The sequence below is a fragment of the Falco peregrinus genome, chromosome 4, assembly GCF_023634155.1.
Source record: "Falco peregrinus isolate bFalPer1 chromosome 4, bFalPer1.pri, whole genome shotgun sequence".
In the NCBI taxonomy this organism is placed as follows: Eukaryota; Metazoa; Chordata; class Aves; order Falconiformes; family Falconidae; genus Falco; species Falco peregrinus.
The window spans coordinates 117,184,225-117,210,635 of NC_073724.1; the positions used below are offsets into that span (position 1 = coordinate 117,184,225).

Consider the following 26,411-nt stretch of genomic DNA (forward strand, 5'->3'; position numbering starts at 1 on the left):
GTTTGGATTCCTTGCATGACTGTATTCATGTAAATGTTCCTCATAGTCCAACATGAAGTAATGTATTATAAACCATTATAACACAGTCATCCTTTTCTCTGAGTTTCAGGTCATTAGCATAGGTCCAACAGTATAGAGGACCAATTTCCATGATAAAGAAAGTCCTCTCCCATTTAATCACTTACCACCAAATGAACCATTTAATGCCAGATTCAGATGCATTGTTTAAGGATTTCCCAAGGCTCTCCTTGATCCACTTACACTCCCTTATCTGCCTTTTGTTAAGTGAGTTAACCTGCTTGCTTTTTATAAGGGAAGGGGAGGAAGGAAAAATAAAATCAATTGCAAGAGGCCTGCAGCTGTTAATTAAACTTTTTCCCCCCTTCAAAAGTTGCTTGAGATTTCTTGGAGCTTCTTCTTAGGAGTGTCTAATCACTATGATTTAACAGATTCTGTAATTACCTGACTCACATGGAAATGGCTTGATTGTTTGATTCTTTGTCCGATCTAGTTCAACTTTAAATTAGACAGCTGAATTTATTCTAGATGAAATGCTTGTGCAGTTGGGAGTTATGTCGAGGTGGTCTAGATTTATTTGCAGCCTTAAAAGCTTCTAAACCAAGAGCAAAACATAGTTCTAAGTTCACAGAAGAGTGGAGGTGCAAGGCTTCTGTATTTATGTACTGTGGACCAGCTCCTCTAACCTTTGCTTTGAGTCGAGCATATGTGGTACTCATTTGGGAGTATATGGGTAAGTAAATTCTATTCAACAAGAATAAAAAGGTGTGGAATATGCCCCAGAAAGTGTATGGAAACCACTGACACTTTGAATAATGATTCCACACTGACAAATTCAGAGGTATGGTAATGGTGTTAAGCCAGGAAATTTAGCATTTGACTCCAGCTGTATTTAACTTAGTTCTGGCTGCGCCTAAATAGTGTTGTCTGTACTCAGAGTCACAGCTGCCATCAGTATGTTCATGCAGCCCTCTCCAGTGGTTCCGCTCTGGTTATGTCTGTACTCGGAACTGAAACTTTCCTGCGTAATGACACTGGGTGTCAAGCAGCAACCTCCATCCATGCAAGTAAATCTGCTAGCCTAGAAAATGGGGTGCACAGGCCATTGGGCATTGCTCCTGGATTTCTTGAGTCATGTGTGGTTAAAACTATTGCAGAGAATGCTGGTGATACTGTCCACCCCACCAAGAGGAGCAGCATGCCAGTGGGTGTGTAGAATCAGACATCATATTGGTTAAAGCTGGACTGGGTGATGGATTTCCAATATGTGCTTCGTTCAGTGATGTCAAAAGAATAGGAAATGCTTTTGTGAATGCATAAGTGAGCGAGAACGCGGTTTTCGCAACTGTGTATTTATAATATTATTTATTTATAATTCTATATAAGGTAGGAATGGTACAGCTGAGAACAGACATTCATGAAAGAAAAGTTGAAATAGAACAGTCAGTCCCTTCAGCTCCCATTGCAGGATTGCTTCCTGCAGTCCATCTTTATATAGTTTGTATTCTTTTGTTTTTAAAGTTGAAAGCAATGAAGTTTCCTTTAAACAAAATGTGGAATTACATAACATTAAAAACACATCTGAAGATGCAGAAAAACAACAGTCCGTTCTTATAAACTAATACATAAAGTAATATTTATTTAAACACTGTGCTCCCTAGGACAACCTCATTTCCTAAGGGTCTCAAGAGGAGAGCAATCATACAGTATAATCTTGTTAATTTAATATGTGTCAGTGCAATGCAAACAATAAATACAGAACATTCAGACTAGAAATTGCAGTAACTATGTTAAGCAATCACAATTTCAGTTCATTATGCACTGACAAGTTTCTTAAGATAAAGATATACTATTTTCTTTAACTCAAACAATATGTCACATTTTTAGTAATAATAATATTTAGCAATCACATAGCATGATTCATCTTTGAGGTACTTTAAAAATAATGATGTTTTAATTCCAAAGACATGTGTAGGTAAATATTATTAACCTATTGCACAGATGGAAAGATTTGTATGTGTTAAACAGCTTGCCTTGGACTACAAGGATAGTGACAGTCAGTGGTGAGAGGAAGGCTCGTGCTGCCCTGGTTTATATTTAGATTTTTTTGACTGGTAAATCACTGAGGAATCTCTGGAGCCCTTCAGCCCCTTCTATGATTTGTCCCCAGACTCTATACATTTCTGAAGCTGTTCCCATTATTCACTGTTGTTGTTTTTTGTTAAACTGAGTAGGTCTGTATATCTTCCTTTTTATGCAAACATAAGTCTTCCTGGAAGGCCAGTTATTTCTTGACTTTGCATTAAAGTAGCTTTTTAGATAAGAGGAGAGATAATTTGCCTGATTAGTATCTTTGGATTTATTTTTCTTATAACCTTGTAAGAAAATCTAGCCAGATCTCTGTCTCTCTTTCATCCCTGCATGTCTTGAGATACAAATTCAGGATTAGCATTTCTCTTCATCTTTCCTTTATCAAATGTTTATTCAAGCAAGGGAAACAAAGAGACATGGTTGTAAGCTCTAGGACACCTACTGAACCTTAGACCTACTCCTGAAGACTTGCAGAAATGATTATGCAGGAGATTATTCTTTATTTGAAGCTCTCTCTGAGTGAATTTTACTTTCTTAATAGCCACACATCCAGTTTTCAGACACAGCCTAGAATAAGAACTTAGTAAAAGTAGCTGACTCTTGGTATTCCCAGGAATCCTTTTGACAAAAGGATTAGTCCAGATGCTATAATGGATTTACATGGTAAGAAGGTGGATTGCTCAAGGACCAAAGTTTCTAAAATTCAAGCAGCGCTGATGCCAGTCTTGCAGTTTTGAAATCAGGATGGAAAAAGCAAGGCGACATTTAAGATCAACTAGAATACATTTCATGATTACTTATCTATATTTACTACATAGATATGGAGTAAGCAGTGAATGAGGAGTATGAAAATGATTTCAGGTCAAGAATTGCGATTAAAAACACCTCATAAGCACATTTTTCCTGTTTTGTACTTGAACCCAAGTCCTATTCCATCAAGATTTTTTGACCTAGAAAAGCCTGGTTTTCAGAATTAATCAACACCCCTGTTTCTCAAAAATTTCAATGGGAGCTGACTTGACCTGTATTTTGGTGTAGGAGATACAGCCTGTGAGAGGCTCAGTCATGGAATTAAACTTGGGTTGTAAATGAGTTTGTGATCTTGTGCTACTCAATTTTAATAAATACAATAAATACTTCTTTCGTTCAAAAGCAAACTGGACAGGCACTCACAAAAATGTTTTGATGGCACTCTTCTTGTTCTAGTTATTCTTGAAGCATTAAGAGATTTACCTACATCAAAAATATGAAATAAAAATGGTGATTTAGTTTGATGGCTACAGAGGATTGAAAGCCTGCTCAGGATACACTACACAGTGAGGCTTTTTCCACTCTATTCATCCTTGCATTGGTATTGAGAGCTGCTGGGGACAATTATAGAAATATTACCACTAGCCTGTAGAACTGGACATTTATAGGTGGGTTGAAAGACAGCAGAATTAGAGGACTATGAAATACTGAATTTAGAAGTGGTTGTTAGCAGGTAATAGGATAGAGGAACATTGTGTCTGGCATATGATAGAAAGATGGTACATAAGGTAAAGTTGATGAAATACAGCTAAGGAATAAGACTGTGATTTACAGCAATATCTATACCATTATTTGAAATGCTCCCTTCAAAATAAGTTATTTATCTTCCAAAAGTGTGGGAATCTGGCAATGCAGATGTCAGATCTGATGGTTGCCTGCAGTTACACGTGCACAGATTTCATGAACTCTTCAGTGCCTGTGACCAAATGCACCATCTGGGTTTTCCAGTCTATGCTTTTTCATGTTCCTTTTTTTCCTTTTCTGTTTTCTTTGAGCCTTCTTTTGTTTGAGCTTCTTAACCCACAGAAAATTCCTTTTTGCCTGCTCAGAGCTTGGTGGTTGATATTGTTTATTGCCAGTCCTTCATTAACTCCTTCCATTGGCTTTCCTTTGCTTGCTTTTCAAGCCCCAAAGTACTGCTCAGGTCCTTGCCCTTTACCTTGTTCCCTGTAAGCCTTCCAGCCTGCCAGTAATGCCAGCTGCAGGGCCACCTTCCCATGCAGGCGCTCCTGTCCTTGTAATGGCTTCAGAGCACCTGCCCAGGTTTGTAATGATTACTAACCCACCTCCTTCATATCCTTGCTGAGAAAACATTTCAGCCATCTGTCCACAAGAAGCTAGTTTATCCCCTTGTCCAAGTAAAAAACTCATAAACACCAAGTTCATGGGTTGGAAGTCATTTATGTAGACAAAAAGCACAAAGCGGTTCATGTCATTTTATAAAAGCATTTAATAATGTTTGGGTCTCTCCGCTATCTGTAGAAGGAGCCTAGAGAACCAGCTGAGACTGGAGGGCTAGTCTTAAGTAGCTAAAACTGATACAATCATTTGACTATATTAATGGCACTGTGGCTGTTCCTTGGATTATCAATTAGTAATTCTAACTTGAACTTAAAATTTAACTAGAAGTTTGGTAGGACCTCAGCTTTGATTTTTTTGTGACTTGCAGTAGCCCTTGAGGAAGTCCAGCCTGTGTACCTTCTCAGTGCTTTGCAAGCAACGGAAAACAGAGCTCACTCTAGAGCATCACATCAACATAATCTTTACGGCCTGAGGAACTGTGATTAACTGTAGCCACTATAGGCTTGAGATACCAGGAGCGTATAGCCCAGTGTCACCAGTACGGTTGAGCCTTTGCCTGCTGCATGGATAGTTCCGAGGTCCCTGTGAGCAAAGTAGGATCTGAGCACTTCACGTGAATATGTTTATCTTCCTAGTAGCTGGCTGAGACAGGACAGTGCTACTGGTGTAGGCTCTGCGACACATAATGAGCAGGTCTGATTCCCTCCAGCAGCGAGTGGTTTTATGAATACACAGTGTGGATGTAAGTCACATCTGAATTATACCAGTGCGAGTCTGCTGAAGTTAACAGATTTATTCTAGGCTAACGCTAAGTGTACCACAGATCAGATTCTCTCTCATAGAGTATTCATTCTACCATCAAGTTCTTCTCTGGTCAGACCCAGTAATAACTATGCAAGTTAGTATAAAATATCGTGAAATAGCTCCACAGTGAAAATTGCTACAGTAACATACAATTAGTCTATGTATTGACACTGAGTAGCAAAAGGATGTTGAAATAAAATCTGAACTTGGCAGGAATGGAGACATTTAACATCTCTGAGAAACACCTCATGGCAGCACTTGTCAAATCCTTTTTCAGCTGTAGTTTCCCCTGTGTGTGCATGCTGTACTAGTTTTTTTAAGAAATACCATTGCACAAGGGCCTACCTTTTAAACTGTCTTTCAGCAGATGCTAAAAATAGTCATTGTCGTCAGAGACTTGAAGTGCTACATCAAAAGTTGATTAAAATATTTAGCGCCATAAAGATATTTTTCGACACTCTAAAACTGCCGATATTCGTAGCAGTACTCGTTACTGAAACTTTTCGAACCTTGATGCATTCTCAAACACATTGTCATAGTTTAGGTAGAAATCTCAATTTTCTTCTCAGTTATTCCTGTGCAAACAGGTACCTCCCACAGAGACAGGAATAGGATTTTGAGATTCTGAGAGCAGCTTCAGTGCTGCGATGTAGGTGCCTCAGTGCCATCACCAGCTAGTGGAAGAAAAGGTGAAGAAGATCAGGAGGGAAGAGATGTCATCTCAAGGCTTCTGCAGACTCTGTTCTGTCTTGGGATGCCTCAGTAGAATAATTAACCAAATTCCAATCACATATGCTTAGGTTGACCCAGAAAATCAATAAATTGTCTTTACAGCAATTTGACTTCAGACGTTTTATTGGTGAGTTTCAAAGAAGCCAGTTTAGCTCTTACTGTCCAGGTTATGTCAGCTGCTTTATAAAGTTAAACTTGTAAACTGGGCCTGCTTGATGTGAAACTATAAATACAGTGTTACTTTCTACCTGGACACTGTTGCAAGTATTCCGAAATAGTGATTGAAAGCAATTCTGTGAAAGCATTTCCTATTCCAAAAGAACATAAAACCTATAGAAGAGTGTATACTGCAGTAAATTTTAATTTTCTTAACTATGTATTGTATACTTCTGTTTTCTAGACCAAATGCATTTCATTTTGAAACCAGTGAAAAATAAAATACTTCCACTTGTGCTAGTGATACAAAGTCATGTCACATCCATGCACTCATTTTGTAAAAGTTCTTGCATTTTCTCAGACCAGGAGTCTTCACAGAAAGAACTGGTAATTACACTTGTCATCTTCTCACTTGGCTACAGCTGCAAAGATATAATACAGTAGCAGGCTCATGTTTAAAATGGCATTGACTCAACTGTAATTCCCAAAGGTCACCATCATTAAAATCTAGGGCATGAGTTTTACACGTGTCAGTAAGATCACGCAGATGAAGAAAATAATCTACAGGGAAAGAGATTTCAGGAGCCTGTAATTCTCCTAGCTTTCAAAGCTCTGATTATATAATGCCTAAGCTAGTAGGGGCTTCAGAAAATAGAAAGATATGAAAAATAAAGCAAAAATTTTGTATGAGGTCAGTCAAGGGAAATAGCACTTGTGCTGTAAAGGCAAGGCTGCCTCTGGTCTTCAGTGCCTGGACTTTCTCATCTTTTCCTTCATCCGATAGGACAGTATTGAGCATTATTATTCATACGATAATGACTTACATATAACAGGGAACTGACAGATGTAGTCACTGAGTCTGGTTCCATCATATTTGAAAAGTCATGGCAGTCAGGCAAAGTCCCCGATGAATAGAAAAAGGGAAATATCACATCTATTTTTAAAAAGCAGGATCCTGGGAACTATTGACCAGTCAGACAGTTCTGTGCCTAGTAAGATCATGGAACAGATCCTCCTGGAAGCTGTATCAAGGCGTATGGATGACAAGGAGGTGATTAGAGACAGCAAACATTACTTTACAAGAGGCAAATCATGCCTGACCGATCTGGTGGCCTTCTATAATGGAGTGACTGCGTTGGTGGATAAAGGAAGAGCAACTGATGTCATCTATCTTGACTTCTGTAAGTCCTTTGACATGGTCCCACACAACATCCTTGTGGCTAAATGGGAGAGGTGTGGGTTTGATGGTGTGGTGGGCTGACCTTGGCAGGCCATCAGGTGCCCACCAAGCTGCTCTGTCACTCCCCCTCCTCAACAGGACAGGGGGAGAAAAATGCCATGAAAAGCTCGTGGGTCAGACAAGGACAGGGATATCACTCAGCAATTACTGTCACAGGGGAAACAGACTCAACTTGTGGGAATTAATTTCCTTTATTGCCAATTTAACTGAGTGGGATAAAGAGGAATAAGAAGAAATATATGAATCTATGATAACACTGAAAAAAAAAAGTGTTTGAATGTGTGTTTATCCAGGCAATGCCATTAGCTCCACACCAACCTGAGGCTAATGTATGCACTTGCCTAACTGTACACAGGATTCAGTACACTTTGACATCTCAGAGTTACAATCATTTGTTTCCTTATCATATATTGATTCCTGTACTATGTATTGACAAACAGATCTCTTTTTCGTCATTTTATATGTGTTCTATGCAATATCCAGATAAGCTTTTGTAGTGTTTTTCCCCCTCCTTGCCCCTCCACCCCCACATCCTTCAATATGCTGCCAACACCTCTGACACTGCCTGGGTTTTGTCAGGTCACAATATGAAGACCCACTAAATCAGTTGCTTTAAATCCATATCAGACTATTTGTTGCAATGTCCTTGTTTTTCATGGGATTTTTGATTGCGTCAGCGCCTGCATTATAGCTGAATGAGAAGTTGTAAAGTTTTCAAACTTTAACAGATGAACAGTAGCTATTACATGGGAAAGTATGCACTGTAACTGTGTTTGCAAAGAATGTAGAGCCAGGGATTAAAAAGAAAATGGGAAGGTGGCACAGAATGATCTGTGAATACCTACAGAAAGGGCATGAAGAGAAGGGGGATGTAAAACAAAAAAGTTACTTGTAATTGCTATAATATCTTGTAAACGATGAAGCAGATAATTCGGCTAATAGTCAGGAAATTTTCTTTAAGATCCATCTCTCAGCTTGACCTCACAACAATCAGGTCAGACAAAAGTCTCAGACTCGCCAGTAAGATACAATCTTGTATAAGTAGAGAGAGAGGTTGACTGTTAAGAAGAACCTGATAGAAATTTTGCCACTGATTCAATTATGATCAGGTTTGAGCATAATATGTTACCATGGCAATTGTCTCTTAATTACTGAGTTCTCACAGGGATAGTACAAATGGAAAACAAACAAAAAATCAGCAAAAATGTTTGATCTTTTCTACCACAACTGCAAATGACTGGGTTTGATGTAGAAATGATTGGGAGATATTCTATGACCCATAGCATATGACTTTCATTTAGATGATCCTCATGGTCCTGGCAGCAAAACCGGAGAGTCTATAAGGGGAAAAGCAGGAGACAGATAACAAGGGTATGCCTAAGAATGTAATCATTTACAATTTAGTGAACTAGATTCTGGTCTAATTCCTTAGCTTCAGTGGAATTTAGTTTGGATTTAACATTGGTGTAAACAGGATCATATCTGATCCAGGTCTAGATGACTGAACCTTATCTAGCCACGAGAAATATATCTGGCATTTCCTGTAATGTGTGGTATATTATATCACTGTAGCATTTGCTAAATCACATCGCTTGAAACCTAGTCAGCCTGTTTCGGTAGGGCAGTTAATAAGGAAAGAGGATTTATTTTAATGTCACGTTTGATGTCTTTCTTTCAAGGGTAACTTCCAACCTCCATCAGATTGTGGTTTCATTCTAATTTAAATCATTAGATTCAGGAGAGGACAAGGTAATCCATCCTGAAGAAAAAAAATAATCAATGCAAGTAGGTGTAATTAGTAGTACTTTCCTCTGGTAAGTCAATGGTGTAGAAAGAACTGAAAAACCACTGCAGACTACATTTATTCTTCCTAATGTATTGTGACTCCCTCACAGGTTTTATCATGGAGTTGTTTAGATCTTCTCTAGGAATGATACGTCTTTTTTTTTCTAGTTAAACATACTGAGAGCCTTTAATATGCCATGAATAATTTTATCTATCAAGAAAGATCCAGACACACAGACTCATGTGGGCAGCAGGAGTTTTAATTTTCTTATTTGTTGAAAACGATAATAGGCTTTTGATGAAGTGCTTACTTCACACTTCATGTTTTTACTGAGTTTATTACATATGTTTATAGGTGTAAATCCTTTGGGCTATTCTATCTAAACCTGAACTTATTTCCAGTCCCTGGGAGGCTAGGTGCAAAGAATTGTGTGCTATATATGTTGTGGATTGCTCCTTTGCATTCATTCTGATTTGCAAAGACAGTACTCTTTTTCTTGACAACTTTAGTAACATAAATTAGAAAACGGAAATAGTACGCCAAAAGATGAGAACATGACTACTCCATGTGTTTAAGTTTCTCCACCAGTCAGGTTATTTGTTTCATACACTTGAGCTAGTGGGAATAGGCATAGCATAAAATCAGCATCCAAAAAAAAACCCAAAACCACAACCCCAAACAACAAACAAGCATAAAAAGACCAAACAAAACAAACAAACAAACAAAAAAACCCAACAAATAAAACAACCAAAAAAAACCCCACCACAATTTTTTTTTTGAGTGCTTCTAAGCTTCATCTTTTCTGGATATTGACATAGATGCAGATGTTTGACAAACAATATATTAACACAATTTGGCTCCGATTTTTACTGATGGTTTTACATACTCCTATTAATTCAGAATACTTTGCTCTGGACGCCTGGCAGTTTTGCAGTACTCCACCCGCTTCCTTTTCCTCCCCTTTTACATCTTGCTGGAGTCCTCTTTCCAGTGTTATCTTAACTTGTCCAGCCCTGAGTATTGCCTCTAGAAATTGTATCGGAGCAGCATCTGGGCAAGTCTTCAGGAATGCCCAGGATAAAATGCTTAGGGAAAAGCATAATAACACAGTATGCACATGTATAGAATTGCCTTCACAGCTACAAAAAAGAAAACAAGGAAAGGGCCCCCCTTGTGATTTTTTCCATATAAAGAGGCACAATTCTCCTTCTTGCTGCTGATCAAACATCCCTGTGGCTCAAGCTGTGTTTTGCTAGAGCTGTGAGGAATCACATTGGTGTAACTGTGACCCTGGCTCACAACTAAAACCAATTGCTTCTGGTACTGAGGTTTGAGTGGTAGGTGCTAGGCCTCATGTCATACCCCATCATCAAACACTACTATGTCCGCTGTCACAGCATGGACCCCTTCGGCAGCAATCTCTTGTGCACAGGTGGGTGGATTTGGCATCAGACAGATGGGGCAGTTTGTACACTTGCACACCACGGCTTAGAGCACTGTGTGTGCTCAGAAAGGCACAGCACACGAAAGCTTAAGAAAGGCTGTTCAGATCACTAGTGAGCTGGAGTCTTTGCTAGTTTTTCCTCAGAAATCTACTCCATTCTGTTTGTTGTGCCAGACGCTGAGTTTCCAGACAGCCTTCCACAGCTCGTACAGCTCTAACGGCTCAGTTGCCTTCATCTTCAGATAAGCTGTTTGAGCCACAATGCTGTTCCACACTGGCCAGAGCTTTTGTTCGGCTTCTGTATCTGTTCATTTGGCATGCTTTATAGGTAGAAACCCTTCTGGAGTCAGCAGAATATTTATCAGTAACTCCAAGTCAGCTCAGAGATAGAAATACTATTGATACTTGTGCATGGATCCTTGCTTGATTTGCTAGAGCTAGTGGTCTCTAATGAAGGATGCCTGCAGTGACAGCCAGAGTCAGCTTCTGGAGAGGATGAATCAGTTTCTTGATTTATTTGAGTACAAGTGTTACTAATCTGCCAGCCTTTAATTGTGAATGGCTAATTATCAGACCTCAATGGTGTGATACAAACTTTTAATTAACACAAATTCTCAGAATCTGTTGATTCCCACTGGACTGCTGAGGGAAGTTTAGAGTTACTGCAAACTTTGGTGACAGTAGTATACATCCCCTCCAGGCAGTTTTGATGACTCCCAGTGTTTCATCCACAATTTTTCACCTTCCATTGTTATAAGGAGTCCATTTGACTGGAGAGTCCCTCATCATAAGCTGTATATTGTCTTCTGTGGATGATCTCATGGAGATCCTAGTATCTTTTTAGAGGAAGGAAGAAAAAAAAGTTCTTTTTGCACTGAAGAACACTTAGGTCATGTGTCACTTCACTGGATCTTTTATACTAATTCCTAAAATAAAACAGAGCTTCCTCCAAGACAGAAAGATGATCTTCACCACTTTCTTCTTCTCCCCATAAAATCTTGAATTCTTCAAGGTGGAGGCAACATCTTACCAAAAGAAGACCATACACTGCCTGCATTTGTAGTGACTAAAGAAAAACAATAATCTCAGGAGGTTTGTTAAAGAATATTTCATAATGCATATCAATCTGTATTTGTCCTCCTGATGCAATCACCTTCCTTATAAACTGTATTTCCTAAGGAAATAAGGCCTGAATAGCTGTATTGCCTGTCTGCCTGACACTCTGCATGTATTTTTTTAAGCTGTTGGCCAGTTTTGGCTGCTTGATGGGGGAGCAGAGGTCTCATACCAAATTCCTACAAGTTTTGTAGAAATTGGTGCCTTTGAGGAAGAAAGGACAAGAAGAATTACAGTGATGCTCATTCTTTTTGTCACTGGCCTGTAGTCAGCCAAAATATGCACACTACCAACCAGCCATCAGAAAGCCACACATTATTACTTGTGCTGTTTTGGAAATAACCTGTTTCTGAGATTCATGAAAAAAAATACCTCCAGAATGCTGGATTCCAGCCATACTCTCAGTCAGGTATTATCTGTAGGTCTGTGCTTTCCCTCCTCCCTCCAGTTGAAGGACTCTTGACCTCTGCACAAAGCTGTTTCTTGGCCAGCCTTCCTACCCTGCCACAGCAGCACCATGTTGTATTTGGATTCAGCAGTTGCAGGGGGACCGTGCAACTGCTGGCCTGCATTGCCCACTGTGCTTCACACATGGGGATAAAAGCTTATTCAGGGTGCATCCTTGATCTCAGCAAATATATCTGTCCAAAAGAGAAAGATTCTAAATGCATGCAATATGTGACCATCAGGAATGGGACCAAGACGACAACAGATCTTGAAGAATTCCCATCACTGCCATCCAAACCATTTCCTTTTGAAAGCCTGAAACATTGGAGCTCAGTCATCCAATTTTAACAGCTGCTCCAGGACCCTGCGAGCCTTACTGGTCTTACCTTTTCGCTGTTCTTCTGGTGTTAATCTCTGTACCACAGCAAGGCTTTAACCAAATCTTTCAGATTGCACATATGCATATTCCTAGCTAGAGGCAGGATTGGCCTAGAGAAATGAAATACATAAGCTCATGTTTACTTAGTCACAAATCTTTGTGCTCGATTTTGTTTTCATTACTTCAGAGTTCACTATTTTAATGTACAAATTGAGCACAGGTCCTTTCATCATTTCATTACCTTTAATTATAGCCATAATCATTTTAATATGGAGTCCTGTTATCAGATGCTCTTAACTGATTAATGCTGTAAATTACCTGGAAAATCTAGAGTGAAAGTTGCTATGCCATAAAAAATATTATTTATGTTTCTGGCTACAGTGTATACCAGATAGGTTATTTAAAACCATCATGTCCCAAACAGGGAGAATATCACTTTACTCCTCCGCTAGACACTGTACAATTACACAGAAGTTTTGGGGGTTTGTAACTGACTGTTTTACTGCCATGACTTTGAAGAAATGGAGAGTGTAAATTCTTGCTACCCAGTTTTTCTGTGAGGACAGGCCATCTCTTAGTTCAGAAGATCCCATCAGCGTTGGGTCTGTGGGTTCGCTTCAGGGAGAAGTCTGGTGTGTTGTGTATGAATTTTCCAGTACATAACAGGCTGGATTGGGTAGCAGAGGGGTGCAGAGAAATCTGAGCATCCGCTTCCAAGCCCTCTGGTTTATATGGCTTCTAAGGTCTGGTTTTAAGCGCAGTTTGGCTGGGCTTGAGGAGTTTCGATTTGGCTGATGGGGGGAGGTCAGGGATGGTCTAGAAGGAAATTGATAGGTCAGAAGACAATGTGATCCTTCCATCAATGATCCTTTCTTCAAGGCTAACCTTTCTCTGCCTTTCTCTTGCTCTTCTTCTCTAGCTTCATTTGTAATTTTTCAGTGTGATGGGTTTTTTTCTGGCTGCAGTTGCGTGTTCCTCGCTGACTGTATCCACAAACCCGGCTCATTTGTTTTTCTCCAGTGAGGCATCAAATGCTCATGAATCTCAATGCATCCCCAGCTTCTAAAACTTTCCTCAGGAGCCATATACTGCCCACACAGTGCACAAAACTGCCGCTGACATCAAGAGTTACCTTGCAGATCAAGGCGAGTATTGACAATACAGGAGTTCTGCTGCAGATCAAGGGCAGCGTATCTCTGTGGGGGTTTCTGCACATTTCTTTCCAAATAGCTACACTGACAGGGAGGTAGGTTGCTAGATCCGTAACGGCAAACACAGAACTGACCCTGTCATGGTTTGATCACTGGAACTTAAGAATAAAGAAAGTCCTGCCTGATTTCCACTATTAAAAGTTCCCCTCAAGTATTAAAGGGGTTTTGTTGGGGTTTGGGTTTTTTTTTTTTTTTTTGGAGAAGATGAGTTGTAGAATTCCAGCCTTCCTAAAGTCTTCCAGAGTTTGGCAGTTCTCTTCAGTGGAGTCAGGGCTTCGCCCTTCTTGCAGCAGCCATTGTGCTCTTTGGCAGGCATGATGGCCTTCCAGTGATGAGTTATATGATTCTTTCCTGTAATTTGGATATTCAATCTGGTAAATATTTGATGTGATTTAGGAACCTTTAGGATAAAAGTAAGTAATCCAATGTTCTATGCATAAACACAACCCGTGAAATTTAAGCCTTATAGCTAAAAATACCCAGTCGTTATTCATTTAAATCATGTTATTAAGTAATTGTACTTCTACTTGAGAAATGTATTTTTTGAAAGAGGTTCCCTCACAGTAAACTGACTAACATGTGTTATGTTAGCATTCCTAAAACCCTCCAGCCAGTTATTTATCCCACTGTTTAATTTACAGCCTGGGTTTATGATGGGTCTGTTCCAGACCGTACATCATTCAGCTTGGGGGTAGGTGAGGCTCTGGGACTATAAAGGGAACAAAAAAAAAAAACCCAAATAAACAACACCTTTATCACATGTAGTTCTTGAGTTACCAATAATAAAATATAACTTTATGGTCATCTTTTTAATTAAACCAAAAAATTTTATCATCCTCATGGAGTTGTGCCAGTTGGTGGCTGTGGCAGATAGTGAACTAGTTTTAACCAGATTGTTCCTAAAAAAGCAAGGCGGTATTTTAATATGACTTCATACTGAACCTTATTTGTTCTGTTTTTAAAAAGAGTTAGAAGTGGTATAGATTTTATAGCAAATGCTTCCAGTATGAAGCCAGTATAAATCAGTTTGCTCAGTGAATAGCTACCAATATTTGAAACAGAAGTTTCATATATAGTTGAAATGTATGTTGTTAGAATACTTGAAGGTCATATAAAATCCCGTTTACATCAACCAGTTATTCTAGCTCTTTGACAATGCACATATGAAATTATTGTTTATTGTTTTGATCACACTAAAGCCCTCAATAATATATAGGTGTGTGCATGTGTGCACCATCTTCATAAATTGCTGAACTTCATTTCTAAATCATGCCATGCTCACATTTTGTTGAACAATATTATAAGAAAATTACGACTTTATTTTGACATTTTTCCTAGGAAGCTCTCCTAAACTGCTTCAGAGAATGTCAAGAGCACTTACAGAAAGTAATGAAAAGAACCTTAGAAAATTCATCTTTCATGATAATCTGAGCTTTAAAGTCACACACTTCATGCCGAAGTGTTACCTGAGTGCATTGTCACTCTCCTGAATGGCCACATGCTAAGGGAATCTTCAGCTAACATTGGACTTCAGTTAGTGCTAGGACTATCTGTTTCCAAAGTACATTATTAAACAATCTAAGCACCTGGCTTCAGGGGTCTGCACTAATATTGGTAATTCCGGGCTTCATCTTACAATTTTTGTGGTGAAGTTTTCAAGGTCGCAGATGTCTACTGAGTAACACAGTGCCAAGGGCGTAAAAGGGAGATGGTGTCTAACTTCTGTTTGTGCACCTGAAAATCTCCCTGTTGCATACTTAGAGGTATCAGTAATCCAGTGGCATTTTCACACATGAGCAGTTTGTAGACTTGTGTCTACAATGTATGACTTGCAGAAATAGGTATGCCTCTTTCGAACTTTTTTCTGTCCTGTGCACTTGACAGTAACTGCTGTATATCACCTGCTATAGTGTTTTTTCTCAGTTTCTTCTGTACTGAAAAAAACCCACCACCACAATAAGCATTAGGATAGTGAAGAATAATTCTGATACAATTTTTTGCAGAAAGGCTAGGGCAGTCTTTTTGTTCTACAAGAATCCTTTTTATTTATTCACTTTAAATTAGCCCATTTTCTGAGATGAAAGTTAATGGGCAGCAAGCATCACTTTAATGTGTGATACCAGTAAAGGCAATACCTCCTCGTAGGCGAACAAAAAAGTTAAGATCAGGAGTTAAGGAAAGATCAAAACCTTTCAACTGTAACATGTCTTTTCTGTCTCTGTAGCACTGTATACAATTGTACATCTCTGTCTATCTCTAACAAGGCAGAGAGATACACAAAGGTACATTCAGAATAATAGGGTAAAAAATTGACATCAGAACATGCAGAAAAGGCTTCAAGATCTATTAATATTTAGGTCTATGTGTATTTATAGTTTTGATGATCTTTGTTACATGCTAGAGATTTATATCATAAAATGGTAGAAGCAAAATAAAAAGAATGTGATAAATGAGACTAATCATAAAAAAGACTCATCGTAAATATTTCCTCTCAAAAGTGTGTTACCAGAGGGACTGTATTAATCAGTACTGAGATATTTACGGGTGGAGACGTTATGAATAGACAGACAAACATACACACTGGATAAACTACATTGCCCTTCCGTCATGGTACTTTAGTGAACAAAGTGCAGCATTGCTGAAGGTGTCTTGACAGATTCATAGTTTTGATTTTCTTTTAGTGGCCTCTTCAAGTGTTAATAAAAATATAAAAGTTTTATGTCTGTTTCAGAATTATTTGGAGTGCAGCCTTCTGCCATCGTGCTTCCGAGAATGTCAAATAGAACCTGAAGGGAAAGGTCATGGAGCCCAGCTCTCACAAATCAGATTCCTGTGCCAAAGGGAATAAGGTTTTCCACCTGTGCAGAGAGATTTTACACTTAACTGCACCCATGGTTTTCACTAAAGGAAATCAAAGGCTTTTGTATACACAGTGGATGGGGCAGGGGATGTAGGTATTAATCACAGTGACAGACGTCACATCCGTCACAGCTGTCAGATAGAATCGTCACCAGTTTGCATTGCACTTTGGAGGTATTTAACACAAATGGTTTTGTTAAAACTTTAAAGGCAGCAAAAAAAAAAAAAAATTAAAAGGAGGTAAAAGGAGGATGGGGGTAAGGAGGGGTTAACAAAGGAAAATCTGTTTAACTAGTTCTGTACTGTGCAGGGCCTCTGTTTGGTGGCACCTGGGTGGCAGCATGTGCAGAAGTTGATCTAAAGTAATGAAAAAAAATCTCCATTTGCCGGCAAAGACTTGAATTAGTTCATTTCAGTTGCTGCCAACATGAAATTTCCCTTTTTTTTTTTCTCTAGAGTAAATAATTAAAATCATTAGTGTTCATTGGCATTGTGCTACACCACATCATGTCACATTCCATAAGCACTTTGCTGTGAAATAACGGAATTTTGCATTTCCAGAGACTGATTCATTCACAAGCCTGGGACATGTACAAATGAAAAAGTAAGGGACAAAACCCTCCCTCTGATGTCTGTGCTGTGCAGCTGCCTGGTGGCCCTGGGAATTGTATGCCCCTCGGAGGTCAGAATCCAGACCTAAAGCTTGCAAGTTAACACTGAATACAGTAAATTTTGAAAATGTCTTTGCAACGTATCAGTCTTTCACCCAGACTGCTAAGGGTGCAGACCTGATCCTGTCACACAGTCAAACTGCATGGAAGTTGTATTGCTTCATATTTACAAAAGGATGGTCTCTGGATTGTCACAACATTGTAAAAATTATATAAAACAGACTATTTCCACAGCTACTATAAATAGTCAGCTTTGCTGATGGAGCTGAGGATCTGTCAGTTCTGTTTGTTTGTGTACAGCTAAGTCACAATGGCACTGCAGTTTAGATAAGATTTTTGAAGGACGTAAGCAAAATAGAGACTGTTTGTTCATTTTATTTTTAGGGAAAAACAGGCAAAGATCAGGTCTATATTTCAAAGCTTTACCGATATAGGTATATATAAAAAAAACCCAACAATATTTGACAGAGCTGTGCTGGCAAAATCCTGAGTTTATTTGCTATTACAGCAGCCAAAGGCACCTTTTGTGGATGTACTTTAGTTTGGAGAACTGCTTTACACAAACAATTCCGAAATTTGCCAATGTAACTGTACCAGCTAATCATGTCTGGTTTGGACAAGGCTGAACTGTGTGGTTTTCTGTTTGTTCATGCATTTGTCTCCATATGTAACTGTATTAAAAAAAAACACACAACAGACACGGGAGACACCATATGCAGGGAAACCAGTTAAACTCCCTTTATACAAAAGAGTTCCTCTGTGCCTCAAGTCAATGAACTGCAGACATCAGAGAAATGCGCCACATCTCTTTCAAGAAGGATAACCTTAGGTGTAAGAGTAGTTGTGTTTCTTCAATTCACAGGGCGGGGAGGGGGAACAAGTCTGAGAGTTATTTCCATTTCTCCAGGCCTTTTATGCATGAGCGATGGAACGCAGCTGCTTGGGCTGAGCCTGTGCAAGTTGGACACTCCTCAAAGGAGACTTGGTGGGGGGTAATCCTCCAAGTGGCACAGGCATTGCGCAAACCACAGCTACTGAGATATCCTGACTGACTGCAAGCGATTTATATATAGCATTGCAATATATAAACCACGGGGAACTGAATACACCTTTTAACACTCCCCAAAAGGCACACATTTTCAGAACTACTGGCTTCCTACATCTCTTAGAAAAAAGAGAGCTGCAGGCTCCCAGTTCTTCAGGAGGTAGGTTGCAGTTTTACGCATACATGCATAGAAACTTTTGATGAGTGTGATTTGTAGCAACTCAAAATCACAGCATGGATGTGCCATCCTTCACTCAAGTCAATGGATTTTCTTGCCTCACGTGAAGGTGCTGTCTCCCCTTAAGATGCAGTGGAGGTGGGTTATCCTCAGTCACTTAACTGGAAGGGAATTCATGGAAGCCATCAGTGCTAGTAAAATGGCACAGCAGAGTGATCTGAGTATCCTTCTGAAAATTAAGAGACTTGTAGTTATAAGTTTTCAGACCTGAGGAGCTGAGGGCACAATATGGGTGACTGCAGCATCTCACCAGAGTAGCGAGAGTCATGGTCAGTTTTTATGTTTGAGAGGGAAGGATCTATAATGATGCATTGTTTTTTGTATATATGCCTAGATCAGAAAGGCCAGCAGTTCACCACCTTGAGCCTTCAAAGGGTACCATTGCCTGCAGTGAATGGTATCAGGGTGGTTAAAAGTGTTCCTTTTCAGTAAGTCAAGCAGAAAATCCAGGGCTGCAAGAAAATTTGCTTACTTCAACACTGTAAAGGCTACTTTCCCATGTTTCCAGTAACTATTTAAGAACTTAGAAATGTTATTTAAATTTATTTAACTCATTTTCACTCTGCCAGATTTTCGGGTTTGGGTTTTTTTCACTTTCATCTGTTTAAGGCAGTGACTCTTCATAAAGTGTCAAGAGTCTAAATAGTAATACTCTGTCTTGATTTTATTAGTCCGTGATTCCTTTTTACTAAGTTAAATAGTGAACACCATGGGTTAAAAGTCTGCATATCATCCTTTGACAGTGACCTGGACCTTTTTAAAAGCATTACTTGTAGGGTGTTCGATTAAATCAGATGCATACTGATGAAAAAACAACCACCCAGAGCTCTCGTTGACTATGTACAGCCAAAGTCTGACAGCCTAGCATCAAACAAAAAATTGATTTCAAACCCAAAAGTCAATATTTTGCTTTTGCAAAGGCACTTTGGCACTTGAGAGGAAAGTTTGCATGTAATGTACACATTTGATGAGAAAAATACAGGGGAGATGGCTGTTTTGGACTTGATTTGGTGTGCCTATTGTTTTCTATAAACAGTAAAGCCTATTAAGTGTTGTCTGTGCAGCTAGAGAGGAGCTTCAACTGATTTTACATGCAAATATGTACCATCCAGGTGGGCCTGATTTTTTGTGTAATTCATCTAACAAATGAAGTTACTTAAGCATAGGTATAGCCTGGAAATGTTTCAGTTTTGAGTCCTTATATTTTATAAAGCCTAGACTTGTCCGTCAGTGACAAGGTACGATTTTATCTGCTGTGTGGTTTCTAGGTCCCCCGTTTCCACTTGCTAGCGGTTGCAGTCTGTTTGCAAGATGAAGAATGATTGCATTTTTTAGACATTGTACGCTGCTGGAGGTCAAGTTTAGATTTTGATACTTAGCGAGTCTTTTTTTCACTGGTCCTGGTATATGTAGCTTTACCAGCAGTGTATAAAATAGCTGTGGATGGGTAGTGGCTGAAGACATTCACAGGTAGGTAGTGTTGTCATGAAAATTCACGACAGTTCTTATGTTCTGCAACTTTGTAGGTATCCACTTATTGTTGCACTGGTTATTGCAAATGCAGTGTCCAGGTTGCACATTGAGAGGAACGTTCGGAAGTATTTACATCTGTATAGCCATTTGCTTCTATTAAATGCTTTCCAATGCTTGTAGGATTTTTCTGAACAAAAGACTGCACCAAATTTATAATACAGGTGTGCATAGGAAGGTTTTTCTTAGGCTTGAATCATCCATAAAACATAGTCGGTTGTATGTCTGTGCAGATAACATTATAAAGTACAAGTGAAATACAAGGCTGTGAAGATTGGGATTCAAAGAGCTCAGCTTTGAGAGGACTATGAACCAGAATACTCTCTAGAACCAGAATGTACACACCGTTGATTCTAAAGCATGGTGAAGACTATGCTTTTCCCTGGTGAGAGACCTTTGGTAGAACAGAGCTCCCTATTCTGTTGTTACTTTTTTTTTTTTTTTAAAAAAAAAAAAATAAAAGAAAAAAAAATCAAGGTAGCTTTCCCATTGTTCTTTTGTTACTTAATGAAGATTATTCATCAGTTCTGTTTCCTTTTATTATTCAGTGTTGTTTGGCTTAGCATTTTGAAAACCAGCAGCCCAAGATGTTGCTACAGAAAAAGATGTATTTCACAGCATGGTGCAAACATTGCTCTTGATAGTAGGAGAAGCTAGGCTTACGTTCAGTGGATGTGCTTCTTAAGGAGAGATTCAGTCACTCAAATCGTACCACTAATTCCAGTTTCTAAGTGTTAGTGGGGGAATATGGGCATCTCTACACAGATAAATCATCTGAATAGAGTGACCTGGTTCTCTGCGTCTCTGTCACCATTCTGTGGGCTTCCTCATTAGACTACCTGACTGTCTCATGTAGACAAAGCCTGTTGTAGGACATTCCTTGAAAGGGGAAATTCCCCTCTAGATTGCAGCATATCGGTAACAGCCCTGAGACAGACCTGCTTGGTAGGACAGAGGTGCCACCTTTGCATATTGCTTCAGCTCAGTCCAGGTGTTGCATATTCAGCTGGATTCTATGCAGATAAGAGGAAAGCTTGGTCTGCAGCTGATCCTGGCTGTCACCAGAAGCCACCAAGGTACCCTCTGTGCAGACAGTATCTCCCACTCTGATTTACCTCCTGATATTTTTTCATTATCTGGCAACTTGGGAGTTAAATATTCTGCTTGCTTTTCATTGTGTAAATGCTGTCCTTGGCTTGCCATGTGTCTGATAGGGTACCTGCTTCTGGCAAGCTGTCTCACTTTAAAAGCAAACTCTCTGTGGCCGCTACAAGGGTGCTGGGGAAGACCCAGTTCAGTCTTTTGTAGTCCACCTGACCTTAGGTGGCTCATCAGATTAAAGAGTGAAAGCACCCCAGCTTCCATACCCAGGGGCACCCAAAGGGACAAGGAGCCTATGAAGGTAATTTCAGTTGGCTGGTTTTGTGAGTGCTGTGACTACATCTGCAGCAGGCTGAAAGATGGTCCTGGAGCTGAAGCAAGGCTCTTAGCTGCTCTGTCAGTTGAATGCAGAGGTCATTATTTTAAAAAAGATTGTTTCCTCTGTAACGGGGGGTGGATTTTTTCTGTGTGTGGGTACAAGCATGATTGCCCAAAGTCGCACTACCAACATAGTCATCACGACTACTGTGGAGTTTAAGTTCAAGGGAGCAATAAGTGATTCATTCCACCTGGCACTATATACAGTGAGTAAAGAGAAGTATTTCCTGTACCTAACCCAGACACCAGTCAGGCATCAGGCCGTCTGAATATGAGCAGACATACAAATGACAAATGTGTGGAGGAACAGGAGAAGCTGGGAAAAAAAATGAGAACATATTTTTCACTCTGAGGTTAGCACATTTGCCCTAAATACAATCCCAAAACCTAATGAATCAGAAAGTGTAACTGTTACACAGACTAAATTCAAAACAGTGCTACTCATTAAAGATTAAGGGAAAGGAAAGGAACATGGGGTTCAGACCTTTTATTCAAATTTTGTCATATTAGCTTCTCATTGGTAATCTTTTTATGATTCACATTTATTCAGTTCTTCATTCACAGGATTCTGTCAAGACTCTCTGATATGTGCCAAGTACAAGCTTCATTAACTGAGTTATCTTTCAGCTCTTTTTTATCTGTGGTTACCAAGCCAATCTTAGTCAATGACTTTTTAATGTTTAAAAAAACCTAAAAACAAAAACCCAAAACCCCTACAAAGCAACACAAAGACAACTTGATTTCTATTGGTGTTTTTTGCAATCAGATTTCCAGTGTTTCATTACATTTGAATACTGACATATTTCATATTTGACACACTTTGGAGACCCATTAGAGAAAATGAGGCTTACAGGGGTGTTCATTAAGTTCTGAGCTATTTAGACTTCCACAGTGCCAGCCTATCTGCTAGAAAGGTTGAACTTATCTCTGGTGCTCTATTTTATTGGCACCTGGTGTCTAAGACTGGGAGGGCTCTTTTGCTGTCTCTTCAAGGCAAAAATCATAGAATCACAGAATGGTTGGGGTTGGAAGGGACCTTCAAGACCACCCGGTCCCACCACCTGCCAGGGGCAGGGCCCCCTCCCCCCAGCCCAGGCTGCTCCCAGCCCCGTCCAGCCTGGCCTTGAGCCCTGCCAGGGATGGGGCACCCACAGCTGCTCTGGGCAGCCTGGGCCAGCGCCTCGCCGCCCTCGTGGTAAAGAATTTCTTTCTTATATCTAATTTAAATCTAAATCTCCCCCCTTTCAGTTGAAAGCCATTCCCCCTTGTGCTATCACTGCATGCCCTTGTAAAAAGCCCCTCTCCAGCGTCCTTATCGGCCCCTTTAGGCACTGGGAGCCGCTCTGAGGTCTCCCCGGAACCTTCTCTTTCCCAGGCTGAAAAATCCCAACTCAGCCTGTCTCCATAGCAGACGTGCTCCAGCTGTCTAATCATCTTTATGGCTCTCATCTGGACTCGCTCCAACATGTCCATGTCCTTCTTGAGTTGGGGGCCCCGGGGCTGGACACAGCACTGCAGGTGGGGTCTCATGAGAATGGAGTAGAGGGGGAGAATCACCTCCCTTGACCTGCTGTCCACGCTGCTTTTGATGCAGACAAGGATACTGTTGGCTTTCTTGGCTGCCAGTGCACATTGCTTGGTTATTTTGAGCTTCTCATCAACCAGCACCCCAAGATCTCCTCAAGGCTTTTTTCAATCCATTGAGCCATTGACCACAACTCTTTGACTGCAACCATCCAGCCAAATCCTTATCCACCAAGTGGTCACCCCATAAACAGTGTTGCTTGGTTCTGGAAATTATTAGAAATTTAAAGGGGGGTTGGGGGGGTGGGGGGTGTTTTACAAGGTGTTTCTTTTATTCCTCAGTACTTTTTTAGCTTAGCTGGTCCTGAATAGCATATGTTAGGCTTTTCATTCCAACTAGTAGAGAGGGAATAATAAACTCCGTGTCTTTTTGGAAACCAGAGGAAAACTGTGAGAAGACAAATGCTGAAAATGATCTCTTTTTGAGTAAGCCAAGGTAACGTACAATTAATCACAGTTAGCCATGTTATAGTTTGTTAAGAATGGTCTTGAGGAACCTAGTACAATTTGTGCAGAGGCTCCTCTATAAAGCCTTCTGAATTCCTGTGGTGCTGTTGTCCCAGTACAGGCTTGCTGCTACATGTAGAAAGCTGTTATCTGACTTCCCCTACCTAGGTGGTGAGATCTACAAGAATTCAGTGCTGCCTAAGCAGCTATAAATATACAGTGTTTATATATAATGTATAGCAGGATAATCAGAGCATCTTACCACTGTATAAGATTCATGTACATACATGATGTAAGAGAGCCACTGCAGCCAGCATTACGGTTCTCCTTCCTGTGGGGAAATATAACTGCACAGTTTATATTACTCAAACATTGTGGAACAAGTTGAAAAGAGCGTGTTCAAATAAAGGGACAGTTGTGATTTTAGGAAATCAAGAAAGAATTAACTTTGTGAGCTTCCCTTATCCTTTGCAAATCCCATAGGATCTTTGGTAACCGCAGAGGGTAAGAACCTCAATACTTTTGTCACATCAAAAAAATCCTGCACAGCTGCAGTAATTTTCAGTAGTAAGATTTCATAACTTGTGCTTTCATCTACACCTTTTTTCTAATGTTCCTTAACTTGAGAAGAAAAAAAAAAAAAAAAAAAAAGGAATCATAAAGCAAGGGAAATAGTTGCTAATCCTAGTCAAGGTATATTAAATTCAGTAATGCTCAGACATGACGTAAGTTTTCAGAATTTGTATATGAATGAAAATAAAAATATTCTGCAAGGAAAAGCTACCTAAATGTCAGAAAAAAAGAAATACAAGCGATGAAATCCTGTGAAACCAGAATAAGATGGATGTGCTGTCTTTACTTAGCAAAGAAATCACAGAGAGTATGCAAATAGAGAATGAAAATGACACATTTTTACTTGATTCGAAAGCATTATCCATAATAGCATGTGCAATGTGTCTGCAATAATAGGGTGTAAATTGGAGTTTACATAATAGATCTTTGGAAACAGGCTCTGACTCACAGTCTGAAAATGGTGTCTCCAGTAGGGAAAGTCAACTCATAGCAGGAGAACTTCACAAAGTGCCTGTTGCATAGTCCAGGGTTCACCCATTTGCCCCCCTTTCTTGTTTGCACAGAGTATTCATCTCAGGCATCCGTTGGAATGAAAACTGTGGTATCTGGTCTTGGAAACCTTTGGTATGTTGCTCCTGATTAGACAAGTCATTTTCTCTGGGATGAAATACGTTCTTGTGAACGGTGGTAGACTGACAGCCCTAAAAGCTGGAAATCCTCTATTTGCATCCATCTCTCTCAGCCTGGATTTAATAAACTGTCCCTGTCCTCCTTTGACGACCAGCAGACGTGTTTGCGAGACAGCAGGTTTTGGTGTGTTCTGTGCCTATCCTCCTGTCTTTTTGCTGCCTCTCAGTGAAGGGGGCCAGGCTGAGCAGTCACGGCCACTGTTGCATGGGAAAAGGGGTCACTAATATAACTAAGCCAGCAGTAAGATTCTTCCACTGTTATCTCCATGGTCAGGGCTTCAGTTAAATGACAGTCCCCAGTAATATCCAGTCCAAGGACAGCTGGACGCCTTGCTTCACGTGGTGTTGCAGAGCTGAGGTCAGATATGATTTAGTTCTGATATTTCTTGTCTGTACAGTCCCTGGTCATTGCTCCGTCATTCCCTTTATTTTGCTGGTTGATGTACAGAATTTGCCAGGGCTAGCTAGTGTTAGGTCAGAGTCCAGTTTGGCATTATTAATTTTGGATGAGCTTTGCTAAGTCAGACTTCTGAATACTCCATTAGATTACTGGGAAGAATCTATTTGTCTAAATGTAATGACCGGTATAGACCTCCTTTTGTGGAGTGTGGCACTCTCTGTTGTACTGATATACAATAGAGCACTTTTGTATATGAATGCTATTTATATTTGTACTATTTATATAAAGTATATATTATATACTTTTTATATATAGATAGATATATAGATAGATAGATATAGATATATATACACTATTTCTCTGACCTTTCTCGGAGTATAGGGTAAAATGGATTGGGACCCTAAAAGCACTCGGTTCTCTCCATGGAATATATACCCCTAGTCCCACACCTAACCTAACAGAGCCAGAGGTAAATACACATTCAAACAAAATAAGGGCCCCTTTGTAATTAACACCTTCTATTTTTTTGCTAGACCAACTCAACCACTCTAAGTTTTCTATATGCTCAGCCATAGTTAATGGTAAGGTAGTGTGAGTCAATACAGGGTGAAGAGAGAAGGGATGGGATGTCTCTCATACCTCTTTACGTTCTATCTTGCATGTCTAAAGATCCAAGGGGCTACAGAGATATTGTAAATGCTTTATCTGTTCCTCTACTGAATCCAAGTTCTAATCTAGATTTCAAAAGTGTCATTAAATGTCATGGTAGTTTTGATACCATTCACTGTAATTTAGGACTATGTATAGTTCATTCAGTTCTGAGCTCTCTAATTAGACAGTAAATGAGTGTTATTTTTTCATGATACAGAAGTCTATCTGGTAAGTATTAAATTGATGGGATGTACATGTTTTTCAGATAATGTATTGGATAAGTGTTGTGCATTTGTGACTTTCAAGCATAAACCTACTAAAATCACAGAGGAATAAGATTCCTGTATCCCATATGCAGTATGCTGAACTGTCAGTCTTCCTCCAGTTCCATCAAATATTTTAGTTTTTCTTTGTTTGCAGAAAACATGTGAAAAAAATCTTTGATGATTAGTTAAAAAAACCCACAAAACACAAATATGAGTATAATCAGTACTAGCTTGACCTTTCTAAAGTGTTTGCCTTCCACAGTCTACCTCCCTCAGACTGTTGGCTAACAAATACTTTGAGTTTTACTCAAAGTAGCCATATCACTGATCTTTACATCTTTCTTCACCATATGTTGTTTCATTTTCCTGACACCTCAGTTTTTATGCCACTTGCATTTTTTACTCAGTTTGAGTACATCTCTAAGTACAAACTGTTGGATTTT

The 26,411-nt window shown here is 39.6% G+C and overlaps 1 protein-coding gene across 6 annotated transcripts in view; it reads left to right on the forward strand.

The window, feature by feature from the left end:
* The window catches only part of TENM4 (teneurin transmembrane protein 4), a 352,231-nt gene that overhangs the window by 111,094 nt on the left and 214,726 nt on the right, over nucleotides 1-26,411 (forward strand). The gene's annotated exons all lie outside the window — the stretch shown is intronic.